The following is a 7,456-nucleotide window of genomic DNA, read 5'->3' on the forward strand; positions in this document are numbered from 1 at the left end:
CGAAGGGCAGAAGATTGATGGTATGACAAAGAATCAAAGATCCAAATCAATCCCTGGATTATTCCTCCTCCCAGGATGTGCTTCTATCATTTGATTTCTTAATAAATTAGCTTTTATATGCTCTTTCCCATTTTTTCACATTATAATAGTTGCCGGCTGATTCTGTCCTGACAATCAATGCAGTTGCTTGCCTGGGAGTCAGACGCTCTCTCTTTTAGTTCTATTGAGTTTTTACTACAAATACACCATATGATCTGTGGGTTTTCAGAACTGGTTCCTTATCTGTAAAATGAGGAATTTGGACCAGAAGACATTTAAGGCCTTTTTCAGCTCCAGCATTCTACAGTTCTATGAAAATTAAAACTAATAGAAGAGCAGCTAGGTGACTCAGTGGATAAACAGCCAGACCTGGAGGCTGGAGATCTGGGGTTCAAATGTAGTTTCAGAGACTTCCCAACTGTAGGACCTTAGGCAAGCCACTTAAGCCCATTTGCCTAGCTCTTACTGTTCTTCTGACTTGAAACCAATACTTATTCTATAACAAAAAGTAAGGATTTATTTTTTAAAAAATAGAATATTTTAAAAATCTGGCTGGATTGCTTATGGGACTAATCCCACTATTGATCAATAGGAGGGAAAATAAGGGAATAAGAGCATTTAAATATTATGTCTACTATATGGCAAGTGTTACAGTGTCTCCTTAGATCTGCACAACAACCCTGCAAATTAGGTATTGTTATTGTCTCCATTTTATGGTTGAGGCAAGTAGGGGTTAAGTGACTTACCCTGTTTCACATGGCTAATGAGTGGCTGAGGCCACATATGAACTCAGATCTTCCTGACTCCAAGACCTGAATGCTTCTAGGAAAAAGATAAGAATTTTGACCTGCTCTGCTTCTTATGTGAACAAATTTGCCCCTTCTTTGGCAACCTAGCTGCCTTTTCCTCTTTGAGGTTTCACCATGTTAATGTCAAAATTTGTATTGATGTCCAATGACCATAAGCCAGAACTGAAGAGATCTGCTAGCCATATTTCCACTGGTAGTTGGGATTACACATGGGCAGCACCATGGCTGGCAATTTTCAACAATGCCATGCACATAGTAGATACTTAAAAGCTGAAATCAAATTTAAGCATATTTTCATCATCCACAATGAGTCCAACACTGGTCTATTCCAATGAGGGTCTCACAACAATGTTTTCTCTTCTTTCCTTTCCACTTCTGACAGTTGATGACTATGAACATAAAAATATCAAAGGCTACAGGAATTTAAAGAACAAAGATATTCTTGTGTCCTGGAGTGGTCTTAGATGGTTTCATGGGAAAGGCAGAACTTGAGCTTAACTCTGACAAATGGCCAGACTTTGAAAATGGCAAAAAAGTGATTGATCATTTCCACTTGTATTCCTATCTCATAGCATCCATTAGTCATTTGAGATCATTCCAAGCATTTCCATACAAGCTTCCTCTCTGGAGACATATGGAAGTTAGTAATAACTGGTATGTAACTGAAAACAAACTTTTGTCTTCTAAGAATATATTATTAAGGTAAAAAAATTAGATTACATACTTGGAAACTCATATACCTTAGTGTATGTTGGCCCAATATAGTAACATCGACATCATTTTAATTTTTTAAAGTTTTAGAGTATTCAGATGATGTTATTGGTTTATTGATAGAATAGCATTTATGAAGGTAATTGGAGAGGATGAGTTTCTAGCATACTTTTCAAATTTATAAATAATAAAAAAACTAGGAGAAATACTTAATGCTGTAGATGAAAGTAGGCTCAAAAATAAGAAGAATGTTGAACCAAATCTAATGTGAAAAAACAACAGAGATAAATGTAAAATTTTAGACTTGAGATTCAAGAAGTTAGCTTTACTATAATAAGCTAGAAAGGCATGGTCAGATGGAAAGTAGTTTAGTGAATTACTAGCTTAATTTAATATTGCAATTTGGCCTGCAAAAGAGGTAATATTATTGTAGGGTACATTAAGAGAGATATAACAGTTTGATACAAAGGAAAGATTGCTAGAATTGAAGTTAAAGTATTTTGATTCATAACCTGGTTCTGACACTTATTACCTGGGTGACCTCGGACAAATCACTAATTTATCCGGGTCTTAGTTTCCTCAGCTGTAACATGAGGGAATTGAACTAAATACCCCATAAGGTTTCTTCTGTCTCTTAAGTCCATGAATCTCTGACTAAGGAAGTGATAGCTCTATTGTATTCTGTTTTGGTCAGACTTATCTGTATTTTGTTGAGTTCTTTTCATTTTATTTCAGGAAGACTATTGTAAAAATTAAATTAGTCTGTAATAATAAAAATATTATATTTTAAAAGTTTATTAAGGATTGTTAGAAATCAAGGATACAAAATTATAAACCACGTGCCCATGGCTGATTAGCCAATTCAGAATGCCTGCACTTAGCTTACTTACTACATCATTGCAATGGCTGAACAGAAAGCATAGAAGAGCATAGAAGAGAGAGAGGTAGGCATTACTGCCAGTTTAAATACTAATTGTGATCTCGTCCAGGTGGAGACTCAGTGAGATTATAGGGAATTCTGGGAAATACCAAGGACTTCTGGGGATTAAAGTCTAGGGTTCAAACCTCCATTTTTACACTATTGACAATTCTAAATAAATGTAGCCAGGATGGCAAAGACTCTTGAGAGTGGCGCATGAGGATTGGTTGAAGGGGCTGAGGTTATTTGGCCTGGAGAAGAGAAATTTTATAGGGGCAGGGGCATGATATCTCTCTTCAAACACTTGAAGTTCTATCTTGTAGAAGGATTAGGTTTGTTTTGTTGGACCCTCAAAGCAATACTTGAGAAAAATGGGTGGAAGTTACAGACACCATTAAGACTTTACATAAGTAAAAACTTATTTTTTACTATCCATAGGTAGACAAGACCATTTTTGAAGGTAGGCATTTTCTGTTCACTTGACATCTTCAAGCAAAAACTGGATTACTATTTATTGGGAATGTTCAAGAGGAGATTCTTGTCTTATTATGGCTTGGACTTACTGACCTCTAAAGTCCCTTCTAACTCCTCTAAGTTATTATTCAGAATCAAGATTTTTCCATATCAATCATTTCTTTTCCCAAGGTTGCCATGGCAATACTATTAGGGCTTACTTATCATTTTAATGTTACATGAGAGAAATATTAGGTGTCTGATGCAAAAAAACCCAGCAGGTATTGCAATGTATCTAGGAGAGTATTTAATTTTCATTTGACCGCAAAACTGACCCCTTCAAAAATCAATCATATAATCAATCAGCAAGCAGTTCTTAATCCCACAATAAGGGGGATACCTATAAAAGAACAATTGTGTTCTTTTATAGTAGAGAGTGTTGAATTTTTGCCTTTTCATACTTGACATGTAGCTCATAGCAGGCACTTAAATGAATACTAACTGAATATGTAAGGTGAACCACCTATAAATATAGAGAAACACTATTTCTGTTTTCAGTTCCTAGAGGAAGCACATTAAGATATGACTCATTGATTCATATCCATAATTCAGCAAATATTTATCAAGATTTTACTGTGTGTAGGGTAGTTTTCTAGGTGCTGGAGGAATTACAAAATTTAGATAAGAACAGGTCCCTACTCTTATGGAGGTTACCATTCAGGAGACCTTATAGACTGGAAAAAGATACTATGGAAATCACTTGGTATCCTTTTTAATGATTGGAAGGCCAAACAAGAGATGGCTAGAGCATCATGGAAACCACCAACCCTTTGCATGAGACACTCTCCATCTTTTGAATATGGTAGAGGATGCATCACTAAACTCATGATTAACAGCAACACGAAAGAACAAAAGTCCATCCCTGTCTTGTTGCTTTCCCCAATAAAACATGATTCCCCACTAGTTATGGAATTGGCATACCCAGTTGAATAAACTGATATTGAAATAGGAAAACTGGAATAGAAGAGGATAAAATTAACTTCTGGATGACCCTCTTGTAGTTTGTGGATTAGACAGAACAGAAACCCAAAGCAGCTACATATACAGAGAGATATTTGCTGAAAGGTTAGGGAGAAGAACCTGTATTTTAGTGAAATTACCATGGACCATGGGCCATCTTGAAAGTGACTAGTAGATAGCTTTCAGCATTTATGCAGCATCCATACTCTACTCAAAACAGAATTTATAATCTAGAAAAGGAAGAGCTAGGGAGGAAGACTTTGTTAGTTGAATTTCTAGTATTGTCTGAGATAAGGGACTGAATGTCGTACCTGATTGACTCTTGGAAAAAAATCAGACATCACCCTCCCACTTCCCAATCTCTCCCTGCCCCTCAAGTGGATTGTTGGTGGAAGGGAATGGAGTGAAGATCCTAAAACATCTTTGAAGAGAAGATGGGTTTGGTGGGGTGTATGACTTATTCCCTTGGCCGCTAGGGGGCTTCAGAGGAATGCAGGATGAAATGGAAATGAGGTTAAGAAGTCTCAGTGGACAGAAGAAACAGCTGGTCAGTATTTGTAGTTGTCATGGCTGAATTCAATAGAGCAAGGCTATATTTTGGTGGCATTCTTCAAACAGACCGGAAATGAGAAGAGTCAGGGAAATACTGGCTCCCTTCCCCCACCCATATTGCCGGAGAGTCTCATACTATTTTTCACCTCCAGCCTTTGGAGTTAACAGATTAGGAGTTTCTTATTATCTTTGAGGCTTAAGAGCAGGGATGTGCTGGAGCCAGCTCAAGTGTGCAAAGTCTTCAAATCAGGACTTAATTTCTTGTTCTGTTGATTTAAAAAAGCAATGGAGAAAATGTTAATAATGCCGGTTAAACTTGAAAGAGTGTGCTGTTCACATTTTTGTTTTTCCTGGAGAATCTGTTGTTAAACATTTAGCAGTATCCCCCTGCTTAATGGTGAGTATTCATGGAATGATAGATTCACAGGATCATGTATTTAGAAATGTAAAGGGACTTAGAGATCATTTAGTCTATTACCTTCATTTCTGGAACACAGAGACCCTGATCGCTTAGGTGATTTGGTCAAGGCATAAAGTATGAGAATTAGCTTTTTAGCACAAGTCCTCTGCTCCCAAATCCAGTACTCTTTACACACTGCAAAACCTCTCCCTCTGCCTCTGGTCTTTTCTTTCCTATAAAACTCTAAGTTTAGCTTGTTTTGTGGGTTTTTTATATGATCTCTTTTACATTGGCTCCGCAAAGGTTATAACTTCTAGCTCTAGTAGACCAGTGCCCAGCAAACATTTATCCTATGAATTGCTTAAAACCCTGGACCCAGTTATCCCATCTCTGCCACCTGTATGACCCTGGCACAATCTTTCTGGGCCTTAGTTTAAGCTCTGTCCGCTTATGAATGCCCTTGTCAGGGACATAATATGCAGGAGGGGTGACAAGGATTGAACAACTCCAGACCTGCCTTCTGCTGCCATTCCAGAAATAAATAGTTATGGGTGGAAGGAATCACAGAGATAATTTCAACCAACTTCCTTTTGCTATAGAGGAGAAAATTGAAGCCCTGAGAAGTGAAATGAATTAAATTTAGCTCTTAAATGGCATATCTAATATTTTAATTCTGATCTCCTAAATCTAAGTCTGATGTTCTTTTCATTATAATATGTCCTGTATGCACCTGTTTCTAGTTGCATTTCTCTGCATCAAAAAGCTATCAGGGTCTCTCCCTAGGCTGAAAATCTTGGGAACAGATGAGATTAAGTGGATAGGGTACCTTATTTTATTAAAAATATTTTTATTGGTAACTTCTGCTTTTATATCACCCTCATTTCCAAATAAATGTCTTCTCTCCCCAGAGAATCATTGCATGCAACAAAGAATAAAAAAAAAACAAACACCACCACAGATATTCTTTCCACATCTCAACTTTCCCTATCACAGTTAAGCTTTATCATGGGTCGGCATGAGAAATTAAATGAGAATTTTTGGGGAGTTTTGTGGAAGTTGCAGATGACACACAAAGGCTAGCAGATGACACAAAAAAAGTTTAGAACTCAGAAATGTATAAAATTTATGTATAGTATTGTATTATATTAATATATTTTATCTTTTAATACCATTATTATAGACAACTTCTTTTCTAAAGTTAAAATAAGTAAAAAGTTGAAGTTTGTGAAAGGAATGTGAGAGCCAGCTGAAGTCACACAAAGGCTAGAAATTAACATTGACCTACATCTAGCCTATGACCAAATGCTTATCCCAGATTTTATAATAAGCTACTATTAATACCCCATAAAAGAAAAAGAACAAAATTTGTGCTTCTTCTCTGATATGAAAGGAGAGCTAAAATTTTTTACTTGGATTTTTCCAGATCACAGGGGTGCCGTGCCCCTAATTCCCACGATGTGGAAGGGATACCTGTAGTCATTCAGCAAAGCAAACCAACCCATCAACTGAGTGATAATATGTTTGATGTTCCATACCCATAGTCTCCCAAGCTCTTCAAAGGCAGGGAATTGATTTTATCCTTTCTTCTTAAGGCTCAAGCTTGATCATTAGAATTACACAGCATTTGCTTTCTTTGATGTGGTTTTTATTTTCTATTATTGATGTTGTAGTCATTGTATATATTGCATTACTGGCTAATTTGAATCAGTTCATGTGTGTCTTCCCATGCTCTTCTGTGTTTTCCATTTTACTGGCTGTTCCTCATGCCTAGAATGTTTTTGCTTCTCCTCTCTGTCTTCTTTCTGCCTTTCCTGGTTTCCTTTAAGGCTCATATAAAATTCTATCTTCTGGAAGGAGCCTTTCCTGATCCCCTTTATTGCTAGTATCTTCCCTCTGAGATGGTCTTGAATTTATTTTATGTGTCTTATTTGTATTTAGTTATTTGTTGTGTCTCCTCTGTTAGTCTCCTTGAGGGTAGGAACTGTTTTTGCCTTTGTGTCCCTGGCACTTAGCACAGAATCTGGCACACAGTAGACACTTAACAAATGCTTGTTGACTTGATTTGGCTCATCATTTCCTACAGCATAATTCTAATTTCTTACATATGCAAATCACAATTAATTTGACCATTTCCTAGTTGATCTATACCTACTTTGTTTCTAGTTTTTTTTTCTAAACTTTGCAATTCTCCAATCATACAAGACTCCCAATTATTTATGGACATGTTGTATCCATTTGAATAAACTGATATTAGATTAGGGGAAACTGAAATAGAATAAAGCATAAACAGAGCTTCTGGATATTCATTCCTTTTGTAGTTTGTGGATGGGAGGGTATGGAGGTTCAGAGTATCAGAGAGATATCTGGATGGACAAGGTGAAAGTGGTTGGGGAGAAGAACCTGTATTTTAGTGAAATTACTATAAACCATAAAATCCCATAAAAAAGTGATGCTCTGGCTATTTAGAGGGGAGTATTTTAAATGTCCCACTTTGCAGAGGGAAGGAGAGTTTTAGATGCCTTAGTTTGTATATGGGAATTATTTTTCTTTCTG

The sequence above is a fragment of the Monodelphis domestica genome, chromosome 1, assembly GCF_027887165.1.
Source record: "Monodelphis domestica isolate mMonDom1 chromosome 1, mMonDom1.pri, whole genome shotgun sequence".
Taxonomy (NCBI): domain Eukaryota; kingdom Metazoa; phylum Chordata; class Mammalia; order Didelphimorphia; family Didelphidae; genus Monodelphis; species Monodelphis domestica.